Raw genomic sequence first — 24,928 nt, forward strand, 5'->3', positions numbered from 1 at the left:
CCTGTAGATTGACTCCTACTGATTTTTAATTTGAACAGCTTCAGGCCTACTACATATCTTTAAAAGGAGATTGAGCCTTGCTTTTGGAGCTCTGGAGCTAAACCAAGATATGTGAATAATGCATCGATCCCAGCCTTACAGTATCACAGTTCACTGGTACACTCTGCATGACTGAACACAAACCCAGTGAACTTGGAAGTGTCTGCACTGCCGGGAGAGATTATCCACTCAGAAGCTCCGTTTCAAACCCAGAGTCATTTCCTGACCGTGGAAGACCACTGAAATAGCCAGACATTGGACTGGAGAGCCTGATGGCAAGCACGCCCTTGTGGGAGTCTGCAGCATCTGACCGGCTTTAATGTGGACCATGTGCTCTCAGCTGGTCCTGGTCTTTATGAGCAACTATTGACAATTTCCTCAAGTATGCGTGAGATGCACACAAAGAGGGGCACTCCCTGACACACACGCACAATGTTTTCCATCTCAGTGATGATGCTGCATGCGGCTAGAATAAAAGCTCAGCCTGCTTGAAAATGGATGCTGCATCTAGCAAGCTGGCTAGCTAGCTTTACTTCTTCATGGCTGCTGAATTTGCTCACTTCAAACACCTAAAAGCTTCCTCTGGTAATGTGCACGCATCCAGAGGACACTAGAGGTTCTGGTACTTTACTTGCGTAAAAGTAGAGGAAGCAAGGAGGTGGCTTATATTCAATACTTACAGTAAGAGAGGAAAAAATGAAGCTACAGGCAGACAGCTGGCTTAGCATAAACACAGGAAATACACTGACACATATAGCTTGGCTCTATCTTATGATATAAGAGTACATCTCGATTCACTCATCAGCACCTCGTATATTATTTACTTAACAAAACCCCCCCAATATAATAAGCACGTTTTTCAAAATGTCAAACTATACTATAAAAAAACTATTAATGTGAGTGGAAAAATATAGCAGAACTATGTTCATCTTGCACATAAGTAAATGTGTCAGTGGTTTTCACTCGTGTAACTCAAGCTGAGTCTATCCAAAAAAACAAAAAACGAAACTTTGCTGTTCCTGTCTGAGTGCTAATAAGTAACAGTAGCTTGGAAATCCTAGACGGCCCCCACGTTCACCAATCTTCCTCTGTCTCCCTGTCTCTTACAAGGGATTAAGTTGTCAGGTTACATTGAACTCTGAGCGCCCTCCACCCAGACAAAACCGTCTTAAGGTGCAGGCCGTCCAGTTATTTATAACTCTGCTGATAAGCCTCCGCTCTCCACGGCCTACTTCAGCGCATAGACATGTATGGGCGTCTGAGCTCTAATTATGTGGATTCGAGGGTAACACATCATAGTGGTCGTTTTAGCGAGTGTGTTTAAAGTATGTTGGACTATATCTACATGCCTCATGTTGTGGCAGTGTGTGTGTGTGTGTGTGTGTGTGTGTCTGCACATCACAGCTATTTAATAAGATTGTCTAGCCACTACTGGTCAGACTTTCCAAAGAATTACATAATGGGTGCTTCGCTGAAGAGCACCAGACTGACAAGAGCACCGTTCCTTACGTCACTGCACACTAAAACTCACACACACACTAACACACGGTGAAATAGTAGTGCGGGCAGCAGATTTGAGACACACAATCCTGGTCTTTTCTTCTTTTGTTAAAATATCCTATGTCTCACTTCCTTTCCCACTTTCTCTCTCTTTTTCCCCCCTCACAGCCCACCTATCTGGAACTACCATCTATTTTCAGAGCTCAGTGCAAGCCAAGTATCTGCTGCAATGTGTAGAACACATCACAAGCAAAGGGGCCCTGTTGAGACAGGATGAGTCCTAGTTTGAGCTATGTGATGAGTGAGTGAGTGAGGCTACTTTTTAATATCTCACAATGCTTTCAGAATGCCTGACCTTACACCTTTTTACAACACATTTAATACACTCTGCACTTGATTGATTTACTCTTATAATATCATTGACGAATGCAGGATTTAAATCTGACTTTTTCTACACTATCCTTCCATTTTTAATTATCTCTGATTGGATTTACACCTGTTTGCTTCAACATTAACAGCATTCACAGAAAAAAATCAAACAACTGCTTTTACGTCTATATGAAAGGTGAGCTGTTTTGCTGAGATTGACGTTAGTGGTATTCTTCTTGTTCTGAGGGGCTTCAATAATTTATGGCCATCTCCTTTACTGGTACTAAAAGATGACAAAAAAAGCTCTAAAGACTGACTGTTTCAATAAGTATTCCCCCATAAAACAGCTGTCTGAGACAAAACAGAGCGCCATTGCGCCACATTCCCTGCATTCAAAAGAAGATGACCCCGAAGAAAGACAGCATGAGTAAAACCAGACCTCGCCACATTTCAGCTGCTGCCATTTCTACAATAATTCTTCAGTGTTTGGCTGACAGTTTATGCACACATCACAAATTTCACCCAAAATTTCATGACTCAGTTTAGAAAATCTTTTAAACAGTGTGGTAATTTCATATCTGCATTTTCTCCCAGATACATTAGGTAATTTCTGGAGCATGATCAGTAGTATAAATTTATAGCTTTAAAGTAGACAACTGACACTTTAAAAATTATCATTTTATTAGCAGTATATAGCCTGTGATCTAGAGTCTGTGGTTATCACTTCATGCAAATGTTACATATTAAATTACGCAAAAAAATGGGGAGCAATCCACCCGTGTCAAAAAAAAATCAAGGTCCTTTCACACATATTTCATATTTAATGTTAATAATGAGTAATTTATTAATGTCTGACCCAGTTCCACAAACATCAAAGAAACAGCGATGCAGCAATACAGGAGTGGAAGCAGGGGCATGACTTTTATTTTTATTGCACAAAAGGACAAAAGCACAATGATAATGTGCAAACTGGATCCAGGAAAGGAACAACTGCAATATACTGCTAACTTCAGCTCTTTGCAAGCCTCTGCACAGACAGCATGCTAATGCAAAGCTAGTAAAGAACCCAGAATGATTTTAAAGCTAATTTTGTTTGGACCCCACCCCAGAAGTCAGAGCCTGATCTTCAACAGGTTAAAAAAACAGAGATGAGCAGTCAGGCTTGTAGCCTTGGTTTCTACTGGTTGATGTTTCTACAGCAGAATCACTTTGGCAGTCTCCTGGGGCTGGTTTTCATCTGCTTTTTTGGGGGACTAATAAAATAAAAATCATAAATATACGAGCATCCTCATTAGCATAGGGATTTGTGTTGTTTTGTGGGACTATAGCCTAAGGTTTATATTGTTAACTGGTAATTATATGACAAGGTGTTTCAGGTCATCAAAGTAATTCAGCAAGTACAACAACAAATTACTTTCTCCAGGGTAGTTATTAAGTAACCTGTAATGCCACTACCTTATATGGGACCTTTATTTTGAAATACTCAGCATCAGAAAAATGTGTAATGAACATGTACGGTATGCTAGCTGGATGTAAGAATACGGATCTCGGTATCTAAAAAATAGTTGACATAAAACAATGTGGACCTGGATTTATTGGATGAACCGGAGGTCATATGAGGTCATATCATAACCTACCTCATTACTTAAAATAACGAGTGATATCTAATACGTTTCTTGAGAATTGACCCCACCACTGAGTGTCTTCCTCCCTCACCCCCAACTGTTTTGTGGTAGATTGCTGCCGCTACCCTGAGCTTGGTTCTGCTGGAGGTTTCTTCCTATTGAATAGGAGTTTTTCCTTCCCACTGTCGCCAAGTGTTAGCACATACAGGGTTATCTGAATATTGTGGATTTCTCTGTATTGTTGTAGGGTCATTGCCTTAGAATATAAAGTGCCTTGAGGCATTGTTATGCTTTACAGCGCTATACAGAGAACTTGTACAGCTGACATCTAAAACTATAAATTTGAAAATGTGATCTTAAGGAAAGACGATATGACGATGTGTTTTTTTATTGTCCATCATCTCATCTGGCAGGAATGAACCAGTGACTTCCCATTTCTTCGCTTTTATGTGATTCCCTGCAGAAAATCTATATTTTTGTTTTCAAATCATAAACTACAGCTGTGGTCTAGACAGCCTGATGGTATATTTAGCTGCGGGTTGTGTAATCGACCCTGAAATTGTCGTTTTTCAAGAATTAAAAGTATTTCAGCAGCTTCAAGCTCCATGGTTTACCTCTGAATCAGCTGAAAGCGAAAATGTGTTTTCCAGTTTAGCATTGCTCTGCCGCTGGACATTGTGTTGCCTTCAACCAGACAAAGGCTTCTGTGTGAAGCTCAAGAAACTGAAGTCCCTTCACTGTTAACGAAAGTTGCCTTGGTGGCTGAGTGTGATAGGATGTGGATTTTATTGGAGCATTGTGTTTGCAGGAGGTGACAGCGCACCTGGGACCTCATTAAAATATACTTGGAGGGAGACCATTCTTCTACTAGACCTAATTTAGAAAAATGACTTTCCAGTACCTGACAAACATAAGCACACAAGACAAGCTTCACTCTTTAAGCAGATACCAACTCAATCAAAAGTTTTCATATACCAACATTATAGACTAAATATAGGGTATTGCTGTCTTGCTGTACAACAATGGCCAGCATCAAAAATTAAGTGACAGAAACTGTCAGAGCTGAAGACTATTATATTCTGTTAATAATACATATTTACATAGTCTCAACTGAATGTGACTAAGAAGACAACAACATTTGTTGTTGTAATATTAAAGTTTAATGTAGTAGTCAGTAGTTACTGCTGACTTTGTGAATGTGCACCTGCAATCTGAACTAACCACACCAAAAACACCAAACACACCAAATGGGCCATTTATCAGCGGGGAACCCTGCTGAGTATTGACCATGACTGATTTATGAGAGCGGCTAAAAAAATAAAATTTCTTTATAGAATACTTGTAACTGTTACTGGGTTTTTGCCAGAAAATGAATGCCTTTCTTCATTTCCATAAAAAATTGGATTGGAAGAACATCTGGTGCACTGGACTGACATTTTTATGGCACTTTTCTGTTTTTACTGCTCACTCAAAGTCCAGACAATTTGAATTCTATCCCTGACCATTTATATTAAGTTAATATAAGTTAAATGTTTTACATGGCACCACTCGATGACAAGATTTCAACCCCTTTTCTTCTTTTTACTAATCATGCAATCTAGTTGCTTAGAGCATATTCCTATACAATCAAATTAAATTATTGACCTGTTTTATTTGGGGCAGATTAAATATGGCTAGATTTTGTATAATCAGATGACTTGTGTGCTGATTATGGCATTAGTCTGCTTTCTGCCACAAGATACGATTCTCCCTTGGGGCTAAAGGTCATGGGGGATTGTTGGAACTCGCTGCGCCACAGGCTGTGGTTGCGTCACCACGAGTATTGAGTCAGGTGTACTCCCAAGGATCTCACTGCCAGCTGCCATCGAGGCAGGGATAATCTGCCTAAGCAGCTTTCATATGATTTCACCCACAGGGAAGAATTTAGGAGAGGTTTGTAAACCTCTTCAGACCTGGCCTTGGATCTTCTTCCTGCTTTGACTTAAGAGGTGATCCAAGACTGCACAGCAGACACTACAACAGAGTACTTAGTGTAAAAAATACTTGGCTCATTTGTAATTTATACACGTGGACTTCAGGGACTTATCTTCACTTACCTAAAAGAATCCATATGAGCATCTTTTCTGTTAATGCTTTTTACCCAGACTTTATATATAGGTCTGCTAAAACACATCGTTCCATTAGCCATTACACTGGCATCATTACAATGAGAAGTGATAAGGAACAGAGATCAGATTTTACAGAGATGTCCTGAGAGGCGATATCTCTACAAAAAGATAGAGAGCAGAATCAGATTTGATCCCCGGAGAACTCTTCAGTTTCCGGAATTTTCTGTGACCTTTTCTGTTAGCAGCAGATGAACTGACGTTAATCTGCAAACAGCCAGGGGTGAAAGTCAATGCCCTGAAGTCTATACATGCTCTGCAAAAAGGATACATCTCTCAAAGTGCAGGGCTACCTTCATGCTTGAAGGAAAAACAAAACATTTCAGGAAGTCCTCTGTTTTCATGCACACAACGCAATTACACAGGTCGCCTGGTGGAAAGAAACTTGTCCTAACTGGACTCAGGTTGACTGCAGTCACTCTGATTTGCTCCATCAAATAATGAAAAATAGTGATTATCTGTACAGTGAAGGAGGCATGCTAGTGCTAAGAGTTGAAAATATGTGAAAATGATTTGGCTCTGTAAAGTGTTTTACAGCATCATGGACAGGTCTTGTGAGTTATGCAATGAATGACAGTCAGGTTCTGGTTGAGTTTTTCAGTCAGGGCTGGTGCTGTTCCTCTCCATCAGTCCATCACAGATGCTGCACCATCAGCTGCAAAGCCAGCAAAGCGTGTGTGGATTATTTCTTCAGAGACGCCCTTACAGCAAGGCTTTTTAACTGTATGGTGGGAGGCAAAGACCCAGTCTATTATTCCAATTTAGTTTCACACTGCAGAAAAAACCAAGAGATTCATGGATTTACGCACATGGCATAGGAACAGCATCTTCACTGAAGCAGTGATGGCTGGGATGTGACAGTAAATAATGTTTTGTAATCTTCTACACATTGTATTTGTGTGAGCTGTTTCAGGTTTACATGGAAGAAGAGTTTGCAATGTAGCCCCTTTCACTAGATAAATCAGGCTCCACCTGAGTCTAAGTTCTCAAGACCAGGAGGTTGCCAGGAGGACACGGTCAATTTCTAGGCCTTAATGACTGAGGCCTAAGGAGCAAAATTCACTGGTTATACAGCAAAACTGTCATGGCCGAGCGGCTAGTGCATGGTGTGAACCGAAAAGCAAACGCTCGAGGCAAGAAAGGACTTAACGTAAAGCAAGTAATTTATTTGAGGCTAATAAAAACATACAAAACAAAGGGCAGAAGGGAACTAAGACAGAGCTAACAATAAATTAAACTGGGAAAATAAAAACTAAACGCAGACCCAGACATGAAATACTTGAAAAGGAAAAATCTGAACATAAATACCTGGTCCATGGCACAAGATGAGCACAAACCTGGGAAGGAACAAAGGGAAACTCACACAATATAAACACACGAGGGTGACTGGGGAGAGAGGAAACACATGGAAACACATCTGAGGCGAATAGACAAAAAGACACAGGGGAAGCAAAACCAAACACACTGAACTCGGGACGAGAGATTGTCAAAATAAAACAGGAAACATGCTAAGATGCAGACTAAGACACATGGCTTGACACGGGAGCCAGAAGAAAGAAACAGACATGGGGACAAACAGGAACGTGGGGACAGTTAAAAGGAGATGAGACGCGGAGGGAGACCAAACACAGACATGACTGAGGAAACATAGAATGAAACACAAGGACAGGACTATGACACACAGAAGGTGAGGGAGACATAAACACAGATGACACAACACACTCACGTAGTGTGTAACACAGGGGTAAGACAAGAGGAACCTCACAGCCAATAAACCGTAAACTCCACCTTCATATTCATCACAAAACAGAGAAATTAAAAGTATTAATAAACCATTTATCATTAATTCTGTCACATTCCGTTTTGGGTTTAAACATAATTACCGTACATATAATATAAAACAAGAGTACATAACTCATAATAAAAAGGTTAAGGCACTACATAATATGACCTGTTCTCCTAAAAGTACAGGGTTTTTACGATCCAAGATGTAATTTTGTTTGTTTTTATGCTAAAATAACAAGTGATTACCCACTATTTAAAACTACTTACAGTATAATTTGCGACTCGTTTCCTGTAAAATACCTGAAGTTACTTAAAATGTTTCTTTGTTCCTTTAAAAACTTGAATTATTAGCCCTTTATTCTGGTGTATTTAATTTAAGTATTTGTAAGTAAATATAATTACAATGTAATTACATGGTAAGATAAAATATATGAAAATGTAGTTTTAGATGGATTACACTGTCAGTTGGAGGCCAGTAAAAAGATGTGATCAATAACATTAATTCTAGCTGTATTCAGTGGAGGTGTCGATTGAATAGATTGTGTGGTATCATCGATACTCAACTCACTGTGACATCAAATCAAGCCAGTGTTAATGCTATTAGTTTCATTTCTGCTCTTCTATATTATCAGTCAAAGTAAGCTAAGCTTGCTTTATGCTGTTGAAGTTAAGTGACAGTACTGTGGAGGAATCTGTGCAGGTGTGGACAAAAGAATGAAATCCAAACCAAATTATTGTTGATTTTAGCTCGTGCGCCAGCTGACTGAGCATTTTTCACTACTGTGAGACCACACTATGCTATATTGATAGTCAGTCCTCGGATACAGTAAATTGCTTGAGTAAGGGCTTGCTTTTACTGCTCATGGAGCAGCTCACACCTTAAGAAGATTATTGTTTATGTTCCCTCTGGCAGTATAATGTATGTCTACAGCAGGAAGTCTGCTAGCTAAGTCCATAAGCTTGGAGACGGGAACACTAATGTCCTGTGGTTCAGCTCCCAACATGTGAATCTGGCTCCCGGGCTTTGTGAGAGATAAAGTTAAAACAAAGCACTTACACAATATTAAAGTTTAATGTTAGAAATCTTAGTGAGAAGCTTGTAAGATACTTTTCAGGGAATTGTTAGACCCAGAACCTTAATGTCAATAATGGGTGTTAGTGGATGGTTTTTTTAACTACTACTTTTTGTGGTATTACTTGTCGACTTGAGCTTTGTTTTTTTATTGCCCTCAGATTTGTACTATTATGCATCCTTGAGAAAAACAAACAACAAGCAGAATTCCTTCATACGTTCTTTAATCAAACTGCAAAATGCTAAATGTCAGGGGCAGCAGTTTGCTCTATCTTCATCTGATTATGTTAAACTCCACGTTTGGGGTCCTTAACGCTGAGCTGCTCACTGACGAGCTGAATGTGGTATGTTAGATTTGCAAAGTATTTATTTACTTGAGTTTCTATTTTTTTTGTTTATAATGATGGTGGACTGTCAAACTGAATTACCCACTGCGGAATAAATAAGGTTTTCTGAACCTGAACACAGATAAACACAAGACACACAAATTCTGCACTCAGGTTTCCTGCAGTGCACAAATTATACAACCTTAATTCACTTAGAACATAATGGCTTACATGCTGTAAATGACTATGAGCTAATAAAATAATATTATTGATGTTGTCCGCACTGATTCAGTTCTCTTTGGATGATGTTCTTCCATGTCTCTGTTTGCAGCAGCTGTCTGTTCATCTCTTTGTGCAATGCTTTTCTGCTTTCTCGACCTGCACAGCTGGCAAAACAGCTGGCTCAGGTACCAGGCCACCCAAGTCTTGTGACACAGCTAAGATTCATCTGAATTAGAAGGAGAGAGGAAGGAGGAAGATTCACACACGTACAAGTATCAAACCCGTACCAGATAGCATAAAGTCACACCCTGTATGGGTGAGGTGGATTCATCTTAGAGCAGCTGTTCCTCCATTACGTGATAACGCACTCAAAGGACAATTTCCCGGGCGTGGCTCAAGCAGCCGTTGACCTGAAAGAAACCTAGACAGCACGGAAGGTCAAGGTGTGGCTCTTATAGGCAGAGTTATGACGCAGGATAATGACAGTGTTACCTGAAGAGGATGTACAGAAGGGAGAGTGGAATAATCCCGTGTTAGTGTTTCCTGTGTTTGTGTCTGTCACTTAAGTGAAGGAGGATTGTGGGGGTGGTGGGGATGAAGAAAATGTCTGCCAAGAACAAGGACAAGAAGATAAGGAGATTGGGGCACAGACTGGGAAGAACAAGCCCGACTACTCTAAAGGTATTTGATAGAGATGAAGATGCACTTCAGACAGGCTGACGAATGAGTCTGGCCAGCTCGTGGTTCCATCTGTGGTGTTAACTAAGAGCTCGAGGAGTGAGAGAAGGCAGCACTGAGCATGTGTGCAAGGGAGAGCAAGCTCGGGCATCTGGTTCTGCTAAGGCCCCAGAACATTCCTTTCCTCTGTTCGACTCCGGCTGGCAGCTTTTAAAGGGACACATTTGGTCTTACATCCTGCTCTGGGCATTGCCCTTTCTCTTGTAGTTTGATTTATCGCTGCTGAAGGTCACAGGCAAGATGTCGGGCTGCCGGTTTAAATGTGGGTTCTTTTCTCGACACTTACGGCTGTTAGAGAGGAAACACTTAACAGCAGCAAACTTTAGCTGTCACACTTTTTTAATACATTTTAGTGTTGGCAGTTTCCGTTTTCCTCTCACTAGCCTACTACAAACTAATTCTTTGTGGTAATCTTTGTTCTGTATTCACTGATATATTTGAATGCTAATCAATAAATCAATAAATTATTATTTTTTACTACAATATCAATACAAAGACATAAAGTAGGATGTGTAAATGCTTATTATACTCAAGCCTTCAGTCTTATTAGCATCAGCTGCTGAGCTTTTCACACGGGAGTTTGTTTAAACACTCAAAGTTAAACTGAAATAAGTGGAAGAAAATGACTCGTCTAAAATGTGTCTTTGGGCTGATGCAAGCCAGGAGAAACTTACAGCTGTGCCAATACTGTACAACAACTTTACAATAACATGTCATTAAAAACAAACGCTGAGCTGCAGAGCCATCACGAAGACTAACCCTGAGTGACAGATGACTTCCATGATGCAATATTATTGTTACATGATACAGCAGGTGTCACGGTGTGAATCCAGTCACATGAACGTGCTGCATAAGTAACAGGATTTTCAGACCCTGAGTGACTATCCTGTTTTTTTTTTTAAATGTGTATGATGGTCAGAGCCTGGATTTTTAGTCTCGTTATCTTCATGTCACTCCTAGGAAGGGGGGTGGAAGTGTCTTCGGTGCAGGGAATAGCCAACCACAACAGTTCTTCAGCTGGCAGCTTTAGCTGGTACATGAGGACATAAAGCTTGCCAGTGAAGAACTGCTGTAGGTCAGCCAGTGAGCACCTTATATCCAACATTCGGATACACAGCATAACCTGAAGGGAAATATATGCAGAGCATCAGTGAAGTCAGCTATAGTTCCTTCTGAAAGACATTTTAAGCCTTTGACTTGTCCTAAATTTTAAAAAAATAGCTAAAATAATTTCACTTATTGTCAATCTTCTGCCAACTTAGAGAAAATAAGGCTAACAGTATGAAATACCTCTCAGTCAACCAGATGCAATAATGACTTTGTTTTTAGAGGGGTTTTTTTTAGGTGCCTGCATCTAGTAACCTCTATTTGTACTCCATCTTAAGGCCCATCCACGCTGGCTTTAGCTTTCAGTCGTGGTGGTTGCTGCTTGGCACACCACCACACAACTGCTTCTTTCTGTGCTGGCTTCAAGAGGATCTTGTGGGAGAAAGGTGAAGAGGTAGAGAGAAAGATGCCAGAGAGAAAGAAGAAGAAGTAGAAAAAAGGCATGCTTTCTTCGTTTTTTGGTGAATATTGCGGTGCGGTGAGTTAAAATGTCCATGCGCACGTAAACGACAGCGCTGTGTGTGTAAGTGCCCGAAGCTATCCTGCATCAGGAGTACCAGCCTACTGTTTTAGCCTTCTCTCTGCTTTTTGCTATAATTGAGTACAGAAGTCTTTGCTAGCTAGATAGCTCGGCCTCTGGTTACAGCCTGGAACTCCTGATAGAAAACAGCTCTCGTCCTGTGGGGCAGTTCAGTTTACAGCAGCCGTACAGGGCTGAGCGAAGGAATTTTTCCTCGCAGTTCAGGCAATTCTACTCCCCTGGGTGTGTGACTGCTTCACCAACATGTCAAGTATGTTGTTATTTCACCTTAAGATCTCCCCACAAATTTTCATCCAAAAACGTGAGTTTAGGATTGAATGAATTGACTGCACAGCGCTGATTTGAACCGGCTTCCCCCCCTTTATTTGTTTTTGCTATGAAGTAATTTTTTTAAAGTTAAACTTTATTGAGTGTTAGAGATTTAAAGTGACAGGAAAACCATTTATGGGATGTTCCCCTTTAAACATCCACATTCAGCCGGCGACAGTGTAATACTTAGGAGTAGCCCAGGATTTGTCTTGCCTGGCTTCCATTCAGCTGGCCTGACTTCAACTATTGCAGTCAGTCAGTCTGAAAAGCCTTTCCCTAGCAGCATATTCTTTCACAGTTCAAGGACAGGACTTTGGGCAAACTAGCCCTCAGCGGCACTGCGAACCCAGCAACCCATAGAAACTCAGCGAACCCCACGCTGCTCTGAGCAACACTGGAAAGCTCTGGACTTCACACACAAAACACACACACTCACTCCGTGTGACCAGATTGTCCTCTTCCACCGAGACTAGATCGAGAGAGAATTCTGAATCTGCTGTGGGCCTTGAACTTGCACTAAATCCAGAGGGATCCATTGTGAGTGCGTAATATTGGAGATGAGATCCAGGGCAAAAGCTTCCTCTTTTGTACTCAGTGAGCATATTTACAAAAAGGCACCTGATGCCACCACTGGACTTTGTTAACAGTGAGAAGATTAGTTTCTCCTGGTGTCCTATGGAGTGTGTTTGAACTGGTAAGAAGATTAGAGTTTTACGCAAGGACGGACGGAGATGTAAACAGATGATATAATGAAAACAGGATGGAGAAAAGATGGCAGCAAATGGCGACAAGGTCAGAGATCATCGCTGCTACAAGAAATCAGACTGGTGACCATGCAGTAACCCTGATGTGACACAGAATGAAACAAGTCTCCCTCTGGCAATATACTAGGCGTTAGCAGCTTGTCAGTTCAGATATAAGCATAATGTGCAAAGGATTAAGTGCAAAAGAAGCATATATGGCAATAATACTTTTTTTTCCAGAATTGTAGCATTTGCTTTAAATGCAGCACTTTAGTGGGGAAGATGAAGAGCACTGTTTAATATTTCTACATGTGAAACATACAGGAAAGAAAGAAGTCTGGAAGAAGAAAATAAGTGCAAAAAAAGAAAGAGAAGAAAAAAATCCTCATTATTTATCAATTGCATGCAATAAGAAAATGAAGTTGAGCCTGTTGTGACAGAGAGCTGGAGTTTCTTTGTTCTTCGTGTAGTTTTCAAACCGCATTATTTCTCGGCTGTGTTTTTTTCCCCTCTACTCATGAAATGCTAAGTATGCGCACTACACGTGCAAGCAGAGGCCATCCCGTACACCAGAGTGGAGAACACAGTGTACCAGAGGACTGATTTATTACCCAGAGCTGACGATTCCCAGGACAATTACGGCAAGCCTAAGCAACAGGGTGAAAATGGCTCCTCGGAGTGTGTAGGAAGAAACAAGCAAATACACACAAGTGGCACACAGCGCATGTGTGCACGAGTGATAGAAGCAGTGAGTTGGCAGTGAGCTAGTGATAGCTTAAACTTCTGAGATCAAGACCCATTGTCCCCAAATCGTGACATTACTCTGAGGTTGACGTGCGCAGCGAACCAGCCCATGTGTTTTTGGTTATTCCTGAGGCAGCACAGACATGGACAGACTAAATACCTGTTAGGTTAAAAATGCAAACAAAACCATGGAGAACACAAACTCGGCAAAAAGGGTATTTAGTGGTGATGGCACGATTGTTAACTTTGCCTTAGAGCAAATATGAAGCTGTCCAGAGGCTCGACAAAAGTAACACATTAACCAACGCGCTTTAAATTGCAAAGTCACTGTAAAAACATTTAAAAATAACTCACAGCCGACTGCCAAGTAGACATCCTCTTACAAAAGTGACCTGATATTAAAGGGTGCGCTCACCCTCGTTTGTTTCCAGACAATCCCACTTATTTGGATTTGGCTGTGGGTATGGTTTGGGCTATAATGGTCTTTTTTGGTAAATTGGAATGCTATCTAATTGCGGAAGTATGACTAAGAGGAAAGAGACTAGATTCAATCTATGAAAGCAAGCCAACAACAACATATCCCAGAAGGCAATACGGGATGATGATACTGCCAAGACCAAAGAATGGGAAGCTCCATGAATCATTCCAGAAATGCCATATCTTATCCAAAATGAATTGCAAAAAATGAATCCAGTCCATATTGTGGTATTTGAACAGTTTTACTGTCAGGGGTACGAGTGGGAATTGATGCTAAATGTTTCTCCTGCAAGACGAAACAGAAAAAAGCTAAAATAGGATACAAAAAACCACCACACAAGCATTTAAGGCAGACTTTGTGTCCAATGTAGGTGGAAGCCTAATGCTACAACTAAGTATACCATGAAGGCTTTCTTTATATGAAGCAAGAGAATCTTATACAGGTGCTTCCTGTGCTGAGGATATGAGCAGCTGTGCAACAGATTCTGGCAAGCCTCTTATCTGTCCTCCAAAAGCATCAACTATATCCATTTTACAAGCAGGATCAAGCCCTCGTCTTTTTTGGTATCGTAGTCATCTAAAATATTTTCTGTTGAAAGCGGCAGTCCTGGCAGAAACCCTAATGCTAGTTTTATTACAGCAAACTCACGGCACACCCCAGAACAATTAGTTCATTGCCAGTATAACAATTGCACACATTCAAGTCCAGTTTTTTTCCTCTCCAAATAACAATGTAATACTTGAAAAAAAAGTCACAATACTGCTTGTGCTCTTTATTACAGGGAGCCAGTCCTCTACAATTAACCATAGTTTTGAGAGGAATGCTCTGCAGGTTGCTTTGAAAGAAGAAGTTACCATTTCTACTGCAGCAAACATTGGAAATGTCAGCGTAGGCCACAAAAATGATCTGAAACATGTGTTTACTGGTATCTGTTGAAGAATTTCCTCATAATCTATCATATAAATAACAGCAGAGGTAATGCACAGTCTGGCATTTCTCAATCAGCCCACCTTGAGCTCATTCTTGTAAGATACAGTCAGTCACACGTACTACACCCAGGCATTCAAACACGTCCATGTTTGTAACCGTCATCTGAGAGTTTAAAATGTGCATTTAAGGTAATAGGCCAACCCATTAGGAACAAAAGGTGTTTGAAGATATTTTGCATTCCCCAGTGTGCACGCTAACATCCTATACGTGCACACGCTGATGGCCTATTGTATCACTGTCACGGTTTGGACTGGTCTGCACTCGATCATATGTGCACCCCCACCTCCCTTAATCCTTCTCTGAAGGCCATGACAAATTGCTTTCAAGTGAATAGTGGATCAATATATTTGCCAGTGCTTTCCTCCTACAGCTCTGAATTGGATTAGTGAAGGGGGAAAGAATTTCAAAAGCCATGAACAAGCACGCACATACACAAATCCCACTGAAGCGTAATTCCGGAAGAGATGCAAGCTAACACTAGCGCCCTTTCTCCTTCGCGCTCCTGGGTTATCAAAATCACCACGAAAGATTGGAATCTTCTTTGGTGAGTACAGGAGGAGGATAACTTATATGTATAATGCATTTTAGTAAGTAAACAAATACATGCATGAGGCTAGGTGGGTGAGGGTGTGGTGGGATCCATGGAAGTACTCTCCCTATGTGCAGAAACACACACAGACTTTAAATTATGAGATGCAACTAGATACTGCAGTGTGAGAGTGAATTGCATGTGCATGTGGATCTATATTGTGTAATCACTCTTTGTGCCCACGGCTGATGTTTATCTGAATATGAATTAATGATTCAAAATGAAACCAGTTACAGCTGTGGGTGGAGGAACACCTTCCGCTGGTAGAAAACAGCCCCATAAAAGGCTAACATGTTCCTCATAGGTTCTATCTGGTTCAGCTGCATAGCATTAACAGTATGTCCCGTGAAACAATAGGTGTAACACGCACAAGCACGCACACACACACACTAAAAGGACCAAAAAGACCCCACAGATTCACCAACCTGACAGCAATTATACCACAGTTATTATCCACGTGGCTGTAAAAATTTGCCACCCTCATTCATCCAGTGAGCACAGCTTGGAAATGCGCTGACTTCCTCCAAACGGAGTATGGTATTTTTTTAAGGAAGAGGTGATGTCAACTGACAGGAAGTCCGCAGGTGGGAAAGAGGAAGAGGAAGCAGCCCTTCCAGTGAAGTCCCGCTGTGTGTCTTACAGGGTTTAATGGAGAGCATCTGGAGCCGGGAATGCATGTGAACACGGCAGTCTGCGAGCAAGAACAGAGGTATGCGTCACAGAATATATACACAGAATATGGCGTCTCTACCGTGCGCGGAGAGACGGTGATGCAGCGTGACTTCAAATCTGTGTGCGCACATCTGATGCAAGATCCCTGTGAAGGACACCGAGGGTCAAATCGAATCACCCTTTGGGGGAAAAAAGTAAATAAATAAAAAAAGAAATAGAACGGGAGACACAGAGTTGAGTGAAAGATCCTCACACAGTGAGACAGAAACAGAGGGGTGGAAGTCGGGGTGTGAACACTGGGCAAAGACAGCCAACATAAAGAAAAGATTTGTGTGCTTCCTCTGGCTGTCATCTCGCTTCCTACAACTGGGACGAAGTATGTCAAAGACTACATTGTTTCTCCCTATGTTTCGGTTTGTGCCCATCTTTTACTCTGTAGTTCCCATGAATTCACCCCTTCCCTGTGTCTCTCTCCGTATATACATATATATCCCTTATCACCCTCCCCCTCTAACTAGCAGTTTAGTTAGCATGCTGAAAGACAGAAAATGCCTGTCGGGTAAATGAATAAGAAGTGGCAGCTGCCCATGCGCGGTGTGAATCCAGAGAATCTCCTCAGTATCATCGCTTCATCCCAACCATCCTCTCTAAAGAGGAGCAGAAAAGGGTTCGGAAGACTGAAATATGCCATATAACATCTCGGTAACGATTCTGTGAGATTTACTTTGACAAGCAGACACACGGCGCTCTGCAGCTTACAAAAATGTCACATTAAATGGTCAGACCTGTGACCCTGCACTCTTGAACCTGCGAGTTATAATACTATAATACTAGGTTGTTATGCAAGGTGATTGCTTCATCCTTCAAGCTAAAACTTTGCATCACAAGATATTTATAACTTGCATCAAGTTAATAAGGAAGCTACACAGCAGGGGTGACCCGATGGCTCAGGGGGATAGGGTTTAAACTACATGGGCAAAAATGCTGTGAGCAGGAGGGACTCTTTTTTTTTTTTTACGTTTCACATTTCAAGATCACTTCTTCAGCAGCTTTACAATAAAGGCAGAAATAATCTATTAAGAAGATAAAAGAAGATGAAAAGCTGAAGTTGTAAAAGGCACCAAACATGGAGATTGGTGGGTTGAACACAAATAAGGAAAAGAAGGAAATAAAGTTCTGGTATTAGTATTTACACATGATTATACTCTGAAACATGAAGTAGCCTGAAAAAGGAAATCATTATTTAAATATAGAGCGACAGTAGCTTTAATTTGGAGAACTGTTTATGGTAAACTTTTGGGTGTAAGTCTGATATTCTTTCTGTTCTGGGCTTCTGACTTGCCACCTAAGGTTTCCAAGTTTTGTGCAAGTTCACATTTGCCGTAGTTAGCTGTAAGATCGGTTCACAGAATTAAAAATGAACTGGGTTACATTTAATTGTCATGTGTTTTTAAAAAAATGCTGCTCGGAGCTTTTCTTTTTCAGGAGAACATCCTCCTACCATCATCACAGCCTCCAATTGTCACAGATTCATAAACTAAACGAATTGCTGTGTACCGTCACACACAGCAGCACTTTAGTAACTTTTGAGGCTCATTGTCTTACTGATTGGCAATGACTTCTTGTTATCATTTACTTGCAGATATTTCCCAAGACAGGCCGGGTGGTTTAATTCAGAACTGCTGGGTGCTGCGTTGACTTAACCGCCGCTAGCAGTAGCCATGCCAACAAGCTGCATTGCTTGCAGCCTGTCGTTAATTTGTTAATTCTCATAAGGAACGAGTGGCGTTAATGTCGTGATTTTTTTTACGTCAGCTCACATGGTTTCTAATGTGTTGATGTGCAACAGGGTTATTAAAGGAGTATTAAGGAAAAGCCATTCACGTGGACACTTCTCTATTCAGTCATTTATACATTTTAAAAAGACACAGGGTCAATTTGATTGGCCACTCATGTGATGATAGCTTGACCTTTAACCCTACAGCTCGCATTTGTGCAGAGATGAAAATGTACTAACGGTCTAATGTTTTGTCTTGAGCTACAGATTAGTGCAACAAAGGGTTTTAGTACTAATGTTGTACAAGGTAGATGTCATAAGGAAAACTCTAAGTCCTGATATCATAACTTTAATATTTCATTAGATGAAAATAGATAAAACCATTAGATTAAAGCCATTTAACTACTAGCTCATCACACTCTATCAAGCAGGGTGTGTGTGCATATGTGTGACAGTGTGTGTGTGTGTGTGTTTGAGAGAGAGAGAGGGGGCATGACCGGGGTGTGCCAGACTCAAAAAAATGAGAATGTTTGTATAAGTGTGTGTATCTGTGTGTGAGTGTGTTTCCTGCCATTCTGGCCCCAGCTGTACCCAAATAGCCTAAGAGCACAGTGTGCTAAGCTAACAGAGACTAGAAAGCAGCATTCACCCTGGGTTAGTGAGCTGGAAGATCACGGTGCTCTGACACCACAGAAAGAAGGAACCACAGCTCTGAACCTGCATGATAACACCCATCCACGTTTCATTTGCAAGAGTCACCCATCCCCTATTGCTCTGTACAGGTGTTTACTACAGACATTAGACATGACATTAGTATTCAGCAGCTTTAAGTCTTAAATGAGGCCTCTACTAATGGGGTAGGCTGCCTCGCTAGACTGTAATTACTGACACATTTACTCAAAAACTACCATTTAGTTTCAGGCTGGTTGGTTTTTATCCAAGTTACATGCATCATGGCATTTTGAGGCATTTAATAAGCAAGACACTGTTACGTTTCCAGCTCCCTGACTCTCCTATCAATTCTTCCTCCTGTCTACATTTCAAATGAAAAAGAGCAAAAATCGACAAGTTACAAGTTCCTTACAGTGTTTTCTTTAATCCCCACAAACAAGACAGCACACATGGGCTGTGACTGAGACGCAAAGAAGTGATTAGATTTCTAAATATAGTCACACTCTATACATAAATAAAATCTATATTCATTAATTATCTGTCGATAAATGTGTTATTAGGCAAAGCAAAATTGCCAAAAGAGCCATTTACATATCCAAAAACTTGAGATGGTTTTGTTTGACCAAAATGCAAAATTTGAGAAATAAACTAAAATGGCAAAAAAATAAATAATGACCTTTAGAAATGGTTTGTTCCTAGTTAGTTTTCTTCTTTTTTTTCAACCACAGCAAGTAGACTAATTTTAAAATGCATTGCCGTGCCATCTTATACACACCAATTTTTTTTTTATTGAATGTGATTTAAAGTAACCTTTTGTCTAATAAATAACATGCAGCACATTTTTCCTGAAGCTTTTCTTCTACGCATCCTTCACCTCTCGTCTTCTATCTACTGAGCTTCAATTTCTATCGTGCTTTCCTTGCTCATTTTCTACCTCCTTATCCTGCTGCGCTCCCACAGCGTCTTTAGGTTGGTCAGTTCAGCGAGGCCGAGTTACATTCTTGGGATGCCTCTTACATATGGTTCACATTCCAGCCGGTCTGCTGAGAGGCCCACTGCTCCTCATTGCTGGCCCTGCATAGACGGGCCCAAAGCTAGGCGTGCTACTGCGTTTCTTCAACCTAAAATAATCTCAACCCAGCTTTAGGTTAGCCTAGCATGAGGGTGGAATTTATTAAACCTCTTCAATCAAAATATGAGATATATATGGGCCAACCCAAGCGCACACTGGTGTTTCGTTTAGCTCTCTGCACAAAGGTGGCTGTAGTTTCTTTTGCAGTTTATCTAATCCCTCAGGCTACTACATCCGCCTCTATGTGTGCTAAAGCTATATAGCACAATGGTCGTATTCTTTAATTAGGTCACCTACAGAAAAGAGTGACAAACTGAATCTAGAAACCATTTATGCAAGAATTCCCTATGTGAAGAAACACACACACATCATGGATGAGCATCCATCTTAAGCTTAAAAAGATTGAGCTTAGTATTTCTAACTTACTAGGTGACCTAAAGTAAGTTCGCATATTTCTGCACACACAGACAAAACTACTAGTTTTATGAATTTTGTAGAGATCCAGTGAGCAGGTACTTGTGTTTGTGTCGTACATGCAAGTCTAGGCCCCATCAGGTAAACCACACACCGAAGAGCAGTGGACATCTCTCCATATGAGGCAGTTAAAATATTATTCTGGGACATGTTTGGAATACTGGTAAAGCTGCATCATCAACTACTCTATGCCAGACTTCAGCATGCTGCATACACCCACACATCCTGGTGCAGTGCATGTGTGCACATGCAATCAGAGAAAGAGAGTGCATCTGTCCTTCAATCAGACCATACATATCCGCACCTACGTACAGCATGGCAACACCTGTTCTCTTAAACATCCCCAGACACTCACTCTTTCAACCCACTTACAATTTCTACACTTGTTACCCTCTTAAAATTGCATATGCGACATTTACCATAAGGTCTGTCATAAATTACTCTGAGCTAGTCACAGTTAGCCCGCTGAGGTTGTCTGGGCGTGGCCATAAAAATGCGCAACCTTACTGCAGCTACCACAAGTCCACCGCAGATCCTCCCCTCTTTGATCGGCCTTCAGCGACAAAAAAAGTCAGACCTGCCCAGTTACACAAGTCACTTGACGGGCCGGTCACTCATAAGTAAGCAGAGGACGAGTGACTCATCAAATAACATTTTTTATTATTAGTTTTCGCGTCAAGAACGCGGGTGATGCAAAGCGTTTATAGATCTGTCTGTGGGCATTTTGGAAAGTAAAGGCCTGCTTGTCAGGCAAACCCCTCCCAGTTTACCAAACCACAAGCATACACACAGTTTCATAAAATATGACAAATATGCAAAGATAAATGCTTTCATATGCGCCCAAAATACTGACTTTCACATTGACCTATCATTTGACTCTAGATTAAAGATCGTAAAAAAAAAAAAAAAAAAAAAATTACTGGCACACACATCAGATCCTGTCTGTCTCCCTGTTACGTGTCGTTTCTGAGGAGTGGAGTAACAGACGTCATGGCTGGACGGCTGTATTAATCAAATCTAGGAAATAATGACTGTGCTGGCTAACCACTAAGGCACACAGACATAGGTAAATCCAAAGCAGCTAAACGATCAGAGCTCAGACAAAGCAAACATTCATACAGGATGGCAAAGGGGAGAAAAGGGAGAAAGAGGGCAGAAAAAACAAGGTTGTCATCGAAACAACAGTTTAATTCTTCACAAATATTCCCCAAAATGATTATTAACTGACTACAGAGCCTGTCAGGTAAGCTACTTCATGTGAACTTCGAGTCTGGGCCATACTTTATGCAGTCTCCTGACTTCAGTGTGACTCTTCTAACAATAAAAACATTTTCACATCCTTTTTGGGTACTAATGTTAAAAACACTCACAATGAGTCATTGTAACTGAGGTCATTGAGGCCTTGTAAATACATTATCACGCTCCTATATGTGAAACTAGTTCCAGCACGGCACTTCCTTCCCAAAGTGTGGGTGCGACATGCACTGGAACTATTACAGTAAGTAAAATTTTGCCCCAAGTCTTGGCATTCAAATGGTTGCGTCCTCAAATCAAGATGTGTCCAGTGGCACTGGACTCTGGCCCTGCCTGTAGCTTCATGTATAATTCACTGTTCATAGGCAAAGGGAGGATAGTTACAGCAGGACTGGCTACTCCTGGGGAAAAGACAGGCTGACGCAACTAACAAGCATTTCCAGAGCATCTCCACCCTGATAAAAACATTTACTCTAAGACACAGTATATAACTGGATGAATAACATTCTTATAATATGTAATTCGACTAGATGAGGTTGTCAGCATTGGAGCAGGCTGTGTGTAGCATAAGCAGCGAAAAAAAAAAAAGGCAAGCCATCCGCCATCAGAAGTGGCCGTGATTTGCACGAGGTCAAGTGATGCATCGGGAGTTCTAAGCCTCGCAAAGATCAGGGACGACGAGGTCTGAGCTGTCGCATAGCCGGCACAGATTGGATGCAGGTGGAAAAAGCCACTGGCTCATGGATTACAGCTCAGTACCCAGTCTTTATCAAATTATAACCAGACACCACAGTTTTCCACTGAAGAATATGAGGTTTGAAAGGACAGCTCTTTAACCACGCTGCCATCCTGAATGCTCAAATGTTTGAGATTAGATTAACCAAAAGTAGGACTGTGAAGACAGCCTTTAAGATTACATAATCCCTGCCACTAGAGTTCTTTGAAAATGGAGGTCAGAGTACAGAGAATGGCTAAACTTGCAACAGGTTGATGGTCACAGGTTGAGAGTCAGAGATGCCAGGAAAAAAAGGGAAGCGAGCAACAAGAAAGAAGGAAAGAAAGAAAAAAGTCTTGACATATAAAAACCTCCTTACGCCCAGACATGTCACAATGGATAGGCTACATGACTTCATGACAAACTCGAGAATTCCACAGGTTGACTCTCAAACAGTCCAGTCTTACCTCAATTTATTAAAACCTCTGGACAATCCTGGAAGAAGAACCAACCGTGATGCTCAAAAAGTCGATTTAAAACAAGAAGATCTACCGTGGACACCTGGAGATACTGAAGAGGGGGGAAAACAGCACAATACAAGCTTGAACGGGGAAATGAATGACGCTCAGGGAAGGAGGGAGGGAGAGAGAGGTGGTGGTGGTGGGGTTACTCTTCACATCCATGTTGAGCTGCAAAGGGTGGGGCCTTGAGGAATTCACTCTTTCCCCTGGACTTAAAGCTTATCTTAATTTGACTACACGGGGTCAGACTGCCTGTGCACTCAATTACGATCGCGTTATTGTGATATAAACGCATTATAATACCGAAGAATGACTCCTCGGTTGTCTTTGACAAGTCAAACAGACTACTGTAACATAAAGAGCAACTCGTATATTTCATCTCCTCTCCAGCAGTAGATCTGTCTATCCAGCGGACAAACGTCAGGCTTGGCAAAGACACACCCGCTCCATCGCAGTCTATCCTTGGGCTGTGTCACGAACAACTACAGTATATATATATATATATATATATATATATATATATATATATATATATATATATATATATATATATATATATATAAAAACAGGCGTCACCAACCGAGAAACCACCTTCAGTGGCTTGAAATTACGTGGTTACGTGTCTTCATTTCCTACTGACAAGACAATAAAACCCGATGAAATGCCTTTAATGGTTGTAGCCTCTAAATGTCACCTCCGCCTGAAAAAAAAAGTTTGCAAAAAACGTATCTGACAGTCGCACTTACTTTAGTTCAGCTCAATCCTCTGGTTCCGCCGAGGTGCGCGTCAATGTGGCGGTAATGTGACAAATATGCGCAATTTGCGCCGTGCTTGGGGGAGATTTGAGGATTATTAGACTCTGTTCGGACTGTTCCCTCACCCCCTCCTCGCCCTTCCACCTCATCCTCCTCCCCACACGCCCAGTTCGCCTGTGGCATTTAGCGGGGCTGGCTACTGTAAAGTTGCCACGTCCGTTACGTTTCTCAGACTTATGAAACCAGAACGACCCGCTCGGGGAAAAAAAACCCAAACCCTCCAAAAAAAACTCCTTAACTGCGCAACGGTCTCAAATCAATCGCGGCCACCGTGGGAGATTTAAGCGAAAAGGTGCGCAAATCAAATGGCATTACATTTGTTATGTAATATAATCCTTAATGAAAACGACTGGTAGATGTGTACTCTCAGCCCTCCCCACCTCCTGACTGAGTACTCTCGAGTGGAATCACTCGGTTTTTCTGCTTTTCTGTCAGCGCAGAAGCCTTACAGAAACCATCAGCCACACCTTAACTCTCAATCAATTTTGTGACACTTCCAGAGGTTTCGACGTGACGCGAAAGCCCTCAACTTTAACCTGATAAAACGGTCGCTTTTTGCACTCCTGTGTTAACGTTTAAACCTGTAACAAAAAAATAAAACACCAAAAACCCGATCCAATCTGTGTATCCGGTTGTCCGGTCCCACCCCATGCTTCTCGCTGCTCCTCGAGGTTCCTCCCCGGTCTCTCTCTCCGGTCCAACTCCGTTCTTCAAACCGGCTTCTCACTCCGATCAGCTGGCAGGGTCGTGACGTCAACACCAGCCAGCGACCAATCAGACAAGAACCGGAAAACTCACCTCTGATGACCACGGTGTACGTACGATGACGGTCAGGCTCTTCGACCAATAGCAACACAAATCTCTGTGAGAACTAAGGCGGGCGCTAGAGACAGCGGCCAATGACATTACAGCCGCCCATGGGAGGCGTTTTATCCTCGGACCTATTAGGTGTTGGTAAGTATTATGTGTGAACTGCGAGGAACTTTTTTTTACGCCACTAAGCCATAGATGAAATTGAAATTATAGACAAGCGGAGAAACAAAATGTTATCACTTACTTCTTACTGTAGCTGATGACAGGTTACCAATCCGCACTTCATAAAGTCAAGTGGTAATTACTGTTATTTTCAGCATGTGTGTCACACCAAGTGCCAGAGTCACGGTTGTTTATACAAGTCAGATATCTTTCCATCATATAGCATTATTCGTATATATACATGTGCATACTCATACTCTCAGGCTGTCACGTGTCCGATTCAAGGTTAATAGGGTCATGCATCAGGTCTGTTGCATGAAGACACTTATTACTATAGAATGACAAGCTGATTTGAGTGGAGAATGACAATTTCACCATGTAGTTAACGCTGGTTTCTGCAACTGAAAGCGTTGTACTTGCATATGCATTTAAAATGCCTTTAGATTTGGGGTTTTATTGTGCAATGTGTTATTTTATGTGTTCCCATAAGACACCAGAATTACCACTTGAGTTTATTGGCTTGAACTTCTGGCAGTTATTGCGGTGTTGATATAATGTCCCTTAAATAAATGAGGCAGTGAAATGGTACTCGCCCCCCCCCCCCCACTGCCCAACCCCTTTCCTTATGTTTCATATCCA

The 24,928-nt window shown here is 41.4% G+C and overlaps 1 long non-coding RNA gene across 1 annotated transcript; it reads right to left on the minus strand.

Annotated features, from left to right (window-relative positions):
• Positions 1-6,843: 6,843 nt before the first annotated feature.
• On the minus strand, positions 6,844-22,976 carry LOC113035938 (uncharacterized). The gene is made up of 2 exons (XR_003274407.1): positions 22,446-22,976; positions 6,844-16,033 (listed from the first exon to the last, which is right to left on the minus strand). It is a non-coding gene; the product is annotated as an uncharacterized LOC113035938 (long non-coding RNA).
• Positions 22,977-24,928: the final 1,952 nt, after the last annotated feature.

The sequence above is a fragment of the Astatotilapia calliptera genome, chromosome 14, assembly GCF_900246225.1.
Source record: "Astatotilapia calliptera chromosome 14, fAstCal1.2, whole genome shotgun sequence".
Classification (NCBI taxonomy): Eukaryota; Metazoa; Chordata; class Actinopteri; order Cichliformes; family Cichlidae; genus Astatotilapia; species Astatotilapia calliptera.